The sequence below is a fragment of the Trachypithecus francoisi genome, unplaced genomic scaffold (genome assembly GCF_009764315.1).
Source record: "Trachypithecus francoisi isolate TF-2019V2 unplaced genomic scaffold, Tfra_2.0 Lachesis_group1, whole genome shotgun sequence".
Lineage (NCBI taxonomy): Eukaryota > Metazoa > Chordata > Mammalia > Primates > Cercopithecidae > Trachypithecus > Trachypithecus francoisi.
The window spans coordinates 183,493,945-183,506,318 of NW_022681454.1; the positions used below are offsets into that span (position 1 = coordinate 183,493,945).

Here is a 12,374-nt window from a genome sequence, read left to right on the forward strand (position 1 = left end):
GAGACTGCAGTGAACTGCAAACACACCACTGCATTCCTACCTGGGCGACAAAGCAAGACTTCATCTCTAAAAAGAATAATAAATGAATGAATGAATGAATAAATAAATAAATGTGAGAAAGTTGTTTCAGAAAACTTTCTCTCCAACTACATTTGGAGAAGAATGTGCATAGAGGTATTCCCAAGACTTCAGTATTCTCAATGCCAGCATTCTTCCCAGGCAATTCCTGAGTGCGCGACAAGTTACGATGAGGAAGGAATCTATTCACCACCTAGATTAGTGGCCCCCAAATACTTGGATCTCAGGACCCCACTAGGCTCAGAGAGTATCCTGGACTTCAGAAAGTTTTGTTGATTTGATTTATATTTATACTTATTAATATTTATCATAGAAAAACTACAAACTAACAATTTAAAAATATTTAGTGACTTATTTTAAAATAGTAATAATAAACCTATTACATGTTAATTAAGTAACATTTTTATTTAAAATCTTTTTTTTTCAGATGGAGTTTTGCTCTTGTTGCCCAGGCTGGAGTGCAGCCTGGCAACGATGGCCCGATCTCGGCTCACGGCAACCTCCACCTCCCGGGTTCAGGCGATTCTCCTGCCTCAGCCTCCCGAGTAGCTGGGACTACAGGCATGTGCCACCACGCCCGTCTAATTTTTGTATTTTTAGTAGTAGCTAGTCTCCAAATGTGATCTTCAGAATTAGATCACATTTGGAGACTAGTTAACCTACAATATGTGTAGACACACAATCCCAAATTCCAAAGTAAATACAACTTTCTCACTTATTTCTATTCATTTCTTTTGCTCTTAAAATGCCTAGTGCCCGGGTCTTTGTTCTCCCTTCCAGTTGCACAGAACCCTTTCCCCACCATGACACCAGCGCGGGGCCCACCTGTCTAGTGCCACTTGTTCTCAGTGTGCTAATTTCTGTAAGTCAAAGTAGATCCATTTTCTGATGGTCCCCTGAGGATCCAAATAAGTAACATGCTAGTTTAATGAACTTTGCTGTTAATTGGTGATAATCATTTAATGGCTCATCCATTCTTCATACGGTATTTAAGCAAATCTTCAGTGTCTTCACCCAGATAAATTGCTTATATGTAAACGTACCCAGTGAGAGGACTTTCATTTTACTTTCCTCGGATGACATCACCTCTTCTCTCTTCGCCGAGTCCTGACCCTATGCACAGGTGTGCAATGAATATCGTCATGTATAATACACATCTAAGACATTTGAATAAATGCTTAGATTATTTTGGATTCCTTAGTAAATGCCACTTTTGATCACTAAAAGTAGACAGAACCTAGACAAAAAAAAAAGATAGTGGCTGAAAAACCAAACAGCAACAATGCTAGAAACTCAGATGCACTGACATCTGAGTAACAATGATAGCCTCAGTTCCTTAAAACCTCAATATAGGCTTAACTTTTTTTTTTTTTTGAAACAGAGTTTTGCTTTGTTGTCCATGCTGGGGTGCAGTGGTGCGATCTCGGCTCACTGCAACCTCCGCCTCCCGAGTTCAAGCAATTCTCGTGCCTCAGCCTCCCGAGTAGCTGGGATTACAGGCACTCACCACCATGCCCAGCTGATTTTTTGTATTTTAGTAGAGACAGGGTTTCACCATCTTGCCTAGGCTGGTCTCGAACTCTTGAGCTCAGACAATCCGCCTGTCTGGACCTCCCAGCATGTTAGGATTGCAGGCATAAGCCACCATGCCTGGCCAACTGTTTTTAATATTCTAAAATTAATAGCATTTTTTGGCTGGGCACAGTGGCTCACACCTGCAATCCCAGCACTTTGGGAGGCTGAGGTGGGCAGATCCGTTGAGCTCAGGAGTTCAAGACCAGCCTGGACAACACAGTGAGCCCCCATCTCAAAAAATAAAATTAAGGCATTTAAAAAATTATTTATCATATAAGAGCTCTTAAAATTATAAGCAGATTCTGGGTATTGGTTGTGAGAACATACAATTTTAGCATCTTGTCCATCCAAAAAGAGCAGAAAATGGATCTGGGCTGACTTCACTGAGTCGCTTGAAACTCACAGAAAGATGACACGGAGCTACTGAGTTATGGTGTTAACGAGCATCACTTTCCACAGTGCCTCTAGAAAACGAGGCCGGATTCTCGGGGTGCGGGATGGGGAATTAATACCTCCAGTTGTCCTGCGTTTCCCGAGGATACAATGCTTAAGAACTGCCACAAACTGTGCCTCACAGACTGGAGTAGCTAAGAAAACCTCAGAAGATGTTATATCACTTTTTTTTTTTTTGAAAAGACACAAACCAATCTATTCAGAAAAATATTTCTATTATATGGGAACCAAAATATTTTTTTTTCTAAAGCACCAAATGTACAGCATCCACTCAAGGGGAACAAAAGGTCTCCCAAACTCTCCAGCCCCACACTGGGGCTTCGCTGTCCTGTAACTTGAGCCATTTATAACTCCAGGCTCTTTCCACAAGTTGTCCTCTAATTCTATAAAATCCAGTCGTACAGCCGGCGGAAAACTCAGAACAGGCACACACATTTTTGTACTTTGGTTACTGAAAGAGATTTTGTCTTGTTAATCTTGAAGGATTGGCAGAGCAATTTTATCGCGTTTTCTGAAAAAAATCCATACAGATGTAAGGTCGCATTCTGTATTTAATTGAAGTAACCTTTTGTACAATCCAGCTTTAATGAAGTGCAGTGAAGTCAAACTCTGTGGGGGCCATTAATCTGAAACACTCCATTTAAGAACTACAACGGGAGTTTTTAATAAACAGTGTGAACTAATGCCCATGTGGAAAGGTAATTGAGAGGGAGCTGGTGTCTGGGCCAGACTGTTATTAAACCCTTATCACAGGTAAAGCTGAAACCCCAATGGCAAGCCATCCTGTGATTTACCATGCCCTTCTCATCCTAACTTTAAAGGAAAGGCTACGTTTAATAATGAAAAAATCCTGTGACTAAGCTATAAAATAACTGAGCAATTACTTAGAATAATTTATACAGTGCAATACATTGACCTTGCTTAAAGCATAAAATCTACAAAATAACTTCGGTCATAAAACTGTGAACTACTAAAAGTACTAAAGGTTTTAACCATTTTTATTGGGTGGTGCCTGGGGGGACCATAAATACGTGTTACACTCTAATCACAGGGCTTAAGAAAATTCATAATTTTTTATCTTAAAATGGCTTTTTGAGAAAAGTTTTCTCAATTTGGCCAATTGCAAATCACAAAGCCTAATGCCATCACCTTAAAAGGATTACATGTAATGTCTACAATATTATTTCCCCATGTGTGAGTTCTGCCTCACTCTCTCTTTTGACTCCCAGCCATGGCTGACGAAGGAAAAACAGCAGTAACTTTTCTGTATTACCTATTTAAATATTTACTGTTTTGAAAAAAGAAGGCAGTGGGCTCTGTTGCAACGGAAAGGATTGATACTATCTCCCAAACCACTGAGACAAGGATGCGTCTATTTCTGGATAAGTAAATAACATTCCTCCCCTCAGCAATGGGCAGTCAATGTTTCCACTTTCCACGGTGGCTTTCAACAACAAAGTTCAGCCTTTACTCCAAACTGGCATCGAAGCAGGACATAACCAAGCACAACACATGACTCTCGTTGCCTTCAAGTTTTCAATCACTGCAGCTGAGGAAACACATTTTCTCTGAATGCTTTGAATCATGAAATTATTCCCACAAATTGTCTTCCAATTGACTTCAATTCCATCTAATCTGGTCGATTTCTGCAAGATAGGAACACCAGCACATTGACACCCTGTGGAAACAAGGTTTTCAAGGCAGCAACTTTTGACACAAAACTCTTTACTCCTGAGGTTTATCTTGCTTCACCCCTAATAAAGTGAGCCAGTTTCACTCCCAAAGGAAAACAAAGCCACAAGATGTTGTCCCTGGGTCAGCTAAACAAAGATACTTGAGGGAAACCTCACAGACAAAAATATTGCCTGAATATTCCACCTTTATTACTCTTAGAGCTACAGGCATCAGAAAGTTACTGCATGGAAGCAAAAAGGTTTCATGGTATAATGCAGTAAGCCATGATTAAATCTCTCAAATATATCATCTGAAGAGTCATTAAAAGACTGGAACATAGGATGGGATGTAGGAGATGACTTGGGAGTTCCAGTCCCGGTGATGCCTTCAGAAAATGAGCCCCAGGGACCTCAGGGAGGTGTGGCCTCCATTCAGGTTATCTGAGATAGGGGCTGGCTGGAGTTGCGTGTAGTCGCAGAAATGGAGGATGGTTTACTGCAAAAAGGAAAAGAGAGCGTCATTGCTCCAACGTGGCCCTATTGTTGGGTCTCCAGAAGACAGAATGAGCTTCAGAGGAACAACACGGCCATGAATAAAAGCCTGATTTTTCACCAGCCCACAGACCAGCAAATCTCCAGCTGAAGCCCAATTCAGCCAGGAAAAGCAGCCTTTCTGAGTCAGGGCAGATGTAGCTGTCTTCTTCTAGGAATGGGGAATTGCCTTAGGAAAGAGACTAAGATTTCCACATTTAACTTCACACACCCTCACAAAACTCCACTAACACATCATAAAAGTAGTTTCTTTAGGTCCTAGACCTGTAAGGATAGGGAGAAAGATAAAAGAAATCATAGCTAGAAAGCAGAAAGGCAGCCGGTAACTGACTTGGTGGACCAAAGAAAGATGACTCCTCACTCAACCAGTACTAAGGAAAGTCAATGGCCAATTGGATTAGAGCCATGAGATTCCCAGAGGTTCAGCAGGGAACCCCGAGGCTCTGGAAGTAGGGTGAAGGTGAAGCACTGTTTGGTAGCCACTTTAAAAACAGGTAGACTTACAGATCCACACTCTAGCAAGAAAATGGAAGGCTAGTGTTTTGAGAAGATAAATGTAAATTTTCATTTACATTTCGTCAGAGATGGTTATGTTGAAAAGGGAAGATGAAGTGAAACTTTGGATCCTGGAGGCTGAGGCCCCTCCTTCAACCCCAGCAATCTTCTTCCCCTTAGTTCCCAGATCATTGCTAGACCTTCACTCTCCGCAGAAGATTGTAAGGTTTTCTCTGAGGACTCTGTTCCACCCAAGAGAAGAGACAAAAGTCACTAACATCAAGGATTCCCCAGTATAACCAGTATAACCATCAAGGATTCCCTAGTACAATGGCTCAACCAGATCATCCTACATCAGAGCCAATACAGCAACCCACAAACGTACTCAGGGCTTCCAATCAGCTTCTTCATCTTCTACTGTTAAATAGACTAGAGATACAAAGAAATCTAACCATCTGAAAAGAAAAAAAATCACTGACCTGAAGGAAAGAAAAAATAAACACAAAAGCGTGCTAAACACATTTTGGAGGATACTATAGAAAAACTACTTAGAGAGAATACAATGTTCCCCTCAAAACATTATTTCTATGCTCAAAAAAGTAAGAGAAAATAGTGCAATCATGAAACAAGAACACAATGTTATTAAAAATGAACATTCAGAGGACTAAAGCAAGCTCTTGGAATTAAAAATATGATAGCAAAATGTTGCCTAGCCCCAAGAAACTACAGAAAGTTAGAAAATAAGACTGAATAAACTTCACAGGACATAGGGCAAAATGTCTAAATTATATAAAATAAAGAAGAAAAGGCCATCGGCGTAGGATGATCATTGTCTGGTAGGAGTTCCAAAAACAGCAAAATGAGAAAATTCCTGCAAGACCAATGTGGGTTGATTGCAACCTTCAAATATATTTTTGTCTGCAGATCCCAGTAACCGCTTCCTTCCCATGACCCCAAACCTAGGTACGGAAAAAGACTTTTGCTCGTACTGGCCCCAAGGTTCTTCAGCCTCCCACATCTTTGTAAACCATCCCTTTATTAAATGCTTCTTGAAGTTCCTAACTAGAGCTTGCTGTCTGAATCCTGATGGAGAGAGTCCCATGCCTTCTGTACCAGCAAGCTCCTGGAGGAGGTGCATCCCCAAAACAGGGAGGTATTCAAAATCGGAGGAAGGCTCAAGCAAGGAAGAGGAGGAGACACACAGTGAAAAGGGAATCCCCACAATGATGGTAGAGGGAGAGCCCGGAAACATACCGCTGAGCGTAGGGTACGAAAGCAAGGACCCTGCACCGAATCAGGCCCAAAGGTTCTGGAAAAGGTTTCCTCAAGAAGGTAGAAGTCTCAGAACACCTCATGTCTGGGAACTTTGAGAAAGGAGATTTGGACAACCAGCAGGGAGTTTGCAGTTAAATTAGTAATCAAAACATACAGACATAAACAAATGAAAAAACAGCTATTAATCTAGAAAAGACAAAAAGTCATACAGGAAAAGAAAAACAATAGTAATTTGTCACAGGCTCAGCACTGAGTGGCAGTTACAGAATCAGGATAAATGAAAATGATGAATACTGATCTAACCGAAAGTGTAACCAATGGGGAGGATGCTTGTGGCGGAAGGAGGAAGAAAGAAAGGAAAGCCCCAGTTTCCATAAATCATGCCTGAAATTAAAAATTTGAATAGTAGCAATAAAAGCATGCTATTTTAAAATATAGAGGCAAAAACCAAAAAAAAAAAAAGACAGTAAAGTTTAAAGCTATTACATTTCCTCTGGAAAAGAGGTAATAGGAGGAGGGGATGGCAGATGATTATTTTGCACAATAGATCCTGTGGAATTATTTAATTCTTCACACTATACAATGCAACTTAAAAAAAAAAAAAAACGAAGAAGAATTAAAACTAAATGGAGGTCACAAGGAAAAGAGTAAGGAAGAGCAGGAAGGGAGAGAAGGAGGAAGATAGGGAGGGAGACTTACTTGAGAAATAATTAAACTGGCTCAAAGAAAAATGGTCGGGCACAGAGAGCAGAAACGTGGAGCCACCTCAGCCCAGCTTCCAGAGCCCACCTCACTGCTCCCTGGCCCTCTCTCCTGCTGGCGACATGCACCAAAACCTGCTGTTCAACTGAATGTGCTCATCGCCACAGTCTCCAGCAATCTCTCCTGCCTTCAGCTAAGCCTGGTCCTGGCAACTCCCCACCCCACCCCACTGTGTCCGACTGCAATTCTTGGGCACTAAATCCTCCCTGTCACCTGAAGACACTTACCTGTTCTCCAACAAGGTGCACACAGCACCTGGAACTTTGTGGAGATTCTAGCTGAATTTCATACCACAGTTCTCCACCTTCAGCCTTCCCTCCTCCAGAACCCATGGCTGGTTTTTTAACGCTCATGGGAGTGTCTATTTTATGCAAGTTACTTCCGCGGAGCTTAGATTTCGCATATTCAGAAGCAGACGTTTAAAAATGAAAATAAATAAAAATAACTTCTAAAAATACATGTGCTAATTGCTTAGCTTGCACAATTGAACTACGGAACTTTCCACTGACATGCACTATGGAGAAAGAACCATCCTCTCAGCATTCAGCATCAGCTTATCCAAGCCGGCAAGGAACCCACACGGCTGTGCCCGCCTTGTTCTGTTACACAAGATCCCCACAACGGGAGTGACCGTTCACATTTCATCCAGTATTTTCATCCTCAACTGGGTTTGGAATCATAGGTATCAGTTCACGTGACCTTCTGGCTCAATCTGTTTTCTGCCTCTGAAGATCTAAGTTGACATTGAATCAAATATCTGATTAAAATATGCAGACAAAACTATGGGCGCAACTGAAATAATTCCTCATTTGCCACGTTGAGTTCACAGGTGCACCTAACACAGAGAGTCTACATTAGACAGGATGTCAGGTGTGGTATCTGCAGAACAATTGGACCTTAATCTCCCCTTTGTTAGACTGACTGATTGCAACATATCCAGGTCCCATCACATAGTTACCGGGCTCACCAATACCGTGATTGATAGTCACATCTCCCTCCTGTAGTCAACCTGAGAAAAATTAAGTGAGATGCAGGAAAATCCCTAGACACACCTTACAAGGACTAAGAGTCCTCATAGCATGAGCTGATAAATGAGAAAGCCGAGGAAAGTACTAGCAAGTGTGGAATCCAGTGAGACTGTACAACTAAGAAGTGTGCTTTACCCGCCTCGGAAAATCAGAAGCGATTGCCTCTTCCTTTAGCCTTCCACAGACGTGAAATAATCATCTGTGAAACTGTAATGTCAAGGTTACGCTGTAAAAAGCAGAAATTACTGCCTACCCCGCAGAAAGGAGTGTGATACAGAAGACTGGGTGCTAATGACACTGAAAGGAGGAGTGAGCTTTGGGCTGAGTCTCCAGGAAGGACCCCCAGCAACCCTGCGGAGCCATCCAGAGGGTGGCCCAGTCCGGAAGGCAGGAATCCGGAGACGACTGCCGTCCATCCCCTCCCGAGCTGGTGGCCAGACACTGCACAGGGCTGCAGGAAGACCCCCGTCCCCGCCGCTGAGCCCGCCAGCAGGGGGCACCTTCTCTGTTCTGACTTCCAGTCCCTACGTAAGATAATCTAACTGGTGAGGCCAATTTGTATCTGGAAGCTCAGGCAGAAGAGCATCTGGGAAACGTAGTTTTGGGCTCTGCAGCCGCTACAGTCCAGGAAGATGCAACCAAAGGAGGAAATTGGTGCTTAGCCTTCGTCTACCCCAGATGAGTAATTAATCTAATGCACCTGATTCACCATCCAGGCCTCAAAGCTCGTCTTTCCCAGCAGCCTGTACCTGGAGTTCTATTTCAGGAAGACTTCCTCTCCTCTGTCAACTGAGACACGGAGCTACACTCACAGCTGAAGGTGCAATAAATACAATAGCTGAATAACTACAATAGCTGAAACCACTGTGTGTGTGCTTTCACGCTATTGTGTGCACAGTTTAAAGTTTCAGAAGCTGAGGAACAGAGAGGTCACGGTTCACAAGTAGTTGGAGAAATCTGGCTCCATAATTTCTGATCTTTCTCTCTAAACTATATAAATGAAAACCATATAAAAATGTACAGTCCAGACTCTCTAGCCTGAGAGATGTAGGAAACAGGCCTAGGGCTTTTACCAATGGCCCTGAGCCATCTAATCTCAATGGTCTGATATCTCACTAAGCCCATATCTTAATCTCCTGCCTGGGGGGACCTAGATGGAAAGAGGATTCAGGGCTTGCTGCCACTGTCCTCTCTCCTTGTTCCCAGAAAGCATCAGACCGCAGAAGGTGGGATGCTAAAAGAGAGATCGCGGATCCGCATGTTCACAGGAGGCGTGGGCCTCCCCACAGACAAGGAATAATGCACCACAAATAAAGACTTGGCCCCTCCCACAAGAACTTGAGTTGTGCCTTTTTCTATGCCTGGCCCTTTCAGAAGTCCCGTCTCAGAAACAAAGGGTGGAGGAAGACGTGAGTTGCCCACAGTAACAGCAGCAGGAGCTCCTGTTCCCGCAGCGGAGCCTCGGACCTCTGCACCCAGAACTTGACTCCAGGCTGCACCAGGCTCAAATCCCTACCCCCCGCTCAGCAAGAACTCCGGTCCCGCAGACCTCCGTCCAGACATCCCGCCTATCCAGACTCATCCTAACTAGATCCTGCTTTGCCAGGCCCCACCCTGACACCAGAGTGTTTCACTCAGGCTGTGCTCAAACTGTGGCCTCCCAAACTTGTCACCGCCCTCACGGACAGGATGTGGGTACATACGACAGAATGTCTCTCACCTCTCAGTTTTCAGTGTTCAATTCTTGCAGCTTCTGTAACTGCGAAGATAGGCGTGCAGACCCTTTAGTGAGCAAAGAAATAAAGTTCCCATAAGAATTTGATCTTAAAGTGTTTCAGTTTTCCTCAAAAAATGTAATGCTAAATTTTCAGAGAAAAACTTTAAGACTTTTCAAAGGCTCATTGGACATCAAATAGTTCTTACATAACTGGCTACAGTGTAAATTAATCAAAATTACATATCTTTAATATCCCTTAAAATGCAGTATTTCATATGTTTAGGGGTCCACTGAACCTTCAGAATAAATCTGGGCAAGAACTAAGAAAGGACAAATTAAGGCGAGATTTGGGGAAGAGTGAAGACGGCAATTTTGGGGACAGCGTAATAGAACGGAACGACTCAGTGGTGAGAAGAGGGAATGGAAGCAGAGAGTAAGGATGGTGGCAGGAGGCAGGGAGAAAGGGATGGACAAGAAAAGACCCTTGCTCACCACCGATCCCCAAAACACACACACACTCACACTCACACACACTCACGCTCACAGCCTCCCACACACATTCACACACTCACACACACACACTCCCTCCACACTCTCACACACATACACTTCCCACACTCCCACACTCTCACACACACTCATGCTCACACACACTCACGCTCACACCCTCCCACACACATTCACACACTCACACACACACACTCCCTCCACACTCTCACACACATACACTTCCCACACTCCCACACTCTCACACACACTCCCCCACACAGTCCCCCCACACTCATACACACACAAATCCCACACACACACTCCCCCAACACACTCCCACAGTCCCACAAACACTCCCACAGTCCCACACACACACTCACACACACACACTCCCCCCACACTCCCATACACATACCCTCACACACTCACACATAGACACTCCCACACTCCCCCCACACTCCCATACACATACCCTCACACACTCACACATAGACACTCCCACACTCCCCCCACACACACTCCATGCACTCCCCCACTGGTGCACACACACATTCCCACACACACTCCCACACACACTCCCACATACACACACTCACGCATACACACTCACGTGCACACTTGCTTACACACACGCACAATCACACACACTCGCAAACACACATCTGCTCATGCATGCGTGCACACACACACGCACAATCTCACTCTGCCTGTTGCCAAACTTATGCTTTCCAGCCAGTGGGTCCTCACCTGTTAAGTTAATGTGGAAAAGCCTGTTCTGTCATCCAGAGAACCCACAGCTCGGTGCCTGCCCTGTGGAGACAGCGGCCTCGGTGCCTGCCCTGTGGGGGACAGCGGCCTCGGTGCCTGTCCTGTGGAGACAGCAGCCTTGGTGCCTGCCCTGTGGGGACAGCAGCCTCGGTGCCTGCTCTGTGGAGACAGTGGCCTGTGACTTTCAGCAAGTTGCTGACAATTTCATCCCCTGATCTCTATGTAATCAGGTGGTTGGTTTCCAGGCATGAGAGTTCTGGGACTCCATGAACAAAGAGAAGAAGACACTGAGGCAGAAAACGAGAACCAAAGTACAAGAAGTGAAGATTAAAGTTCATCTTGCTCATCCAAAATCCTGGCCTTGTGAGCACTCGAGGTGGAGTCCAAGGGGCTCCCCCACTAGCGTAAGAGGTAACGTTTCTGTTTCCATTAGGAACAGTAGGCGATGCCCGGCAGATCATTCTGAGAATACCTGCTGCTCTCCTCCAAAGGAAGCCTCCCAAAAAAGGGGGAGGCAGGAGGCTGACGAGGTCCTGGGTGTCTTCCTTCCCCCAGGTCTTCTGAATTGCCGTCACCAGTGTCCAGCGGCCTCCTTTTCTGGCCTTCCCTCCAGGTCCTGACTGTTGCTAGCAATCCCCTGCTATGACAGTGAAATCAGAAAAAACAGTGTCTGAGACGGGGGTGAGCCAATTTAGAGGCTTACTTTGCCAAGGCTGAGGATATGCCTGGGGAAAAGAGACACAAGTCACAGTTGGGTCTGTGGCCAGCACTGTTTTCAAGGAGGATTTTGAGATCTTCAGTATTTAAAGGGGAAGAGTAGGCAGGTGGCAAAGAAGGGAAAAGGAAGAGAGGGAAGGTATAGTAACATTTTTTGAGGCTTTGATTAGCAGTCAGTGAACCCACATGTCGCACGTGAAAAGGAGGTAGAGGAACAATCAGTGACGTATTCATTTCGCATGAGTAAATCTGCACTTTACCTGAGGTAAAATAAACACGGAGTAGAGGAAGAAGCTAAATATGCATTCGTCTCAGGTGGGCGAGGGACTGTGCCTCGCCTCCTCCTGTCCCATACCATGAAGATAAACTGTTAGTTTACTTTGTCAGGGTGAGGGAGGCCACCTGGGGAGACACGCGGCCTTCTTTCTCTAGCTGTCTGTTTAGGAACAAAAGGAGAGGTAGGGTTTTTTTGCATGACTCAGTTTTCCAAGTTCAACTTTTCCCTTCGGCATAGTGAGTCTAGGGTTCTGAGATTTTATTTTCTTTCTGCAATAGAGGTCATCATAGGTGACCGTCGGTGATGATGAGGATGACACAATGATGGCGATGATAGCCCAAAACTGGAATAACCAGGAGAGAAAAGAGAAAAGGGGACAGAAAAGAGAAGGGAGAAAAGGAGGAATAAGGAGGAGCAGGAAAGAAGACGCTACGTCCCAGTAGCTGTACTGGCTGCTGTTTCTTCTTCTTTCCCAAATACTTGCGGCATGCCTGCCCTCCACTCAGCTTCTTCAC

The 12,374-nt window shown here is 44.5% G+C and overlaps 1 long non-coding RNA gene across 1 annotated transcript; it reads right to left on the minus strand.

The window, feature by feature from the left end:
- Window positions 1-2,619: 2,619 nt before the first annotated feature.
- On the minus strand, window positions 2,620-11,515 carry LOC117086235. The gene is made up of 3 exons (XR_004438253.1): window positions 10,845-11,515; window positions 9,612-9,673; window positions 2,620-3,752 (listed from the first exon to the last, which is right to left on the minus strand). It is a non-coding gene; the product is annotated as an uncharacterized LOC117086235 (long non-coding RNA).
- Window positions 11,516-12,374: the final 859 nt, after the last annotated feature.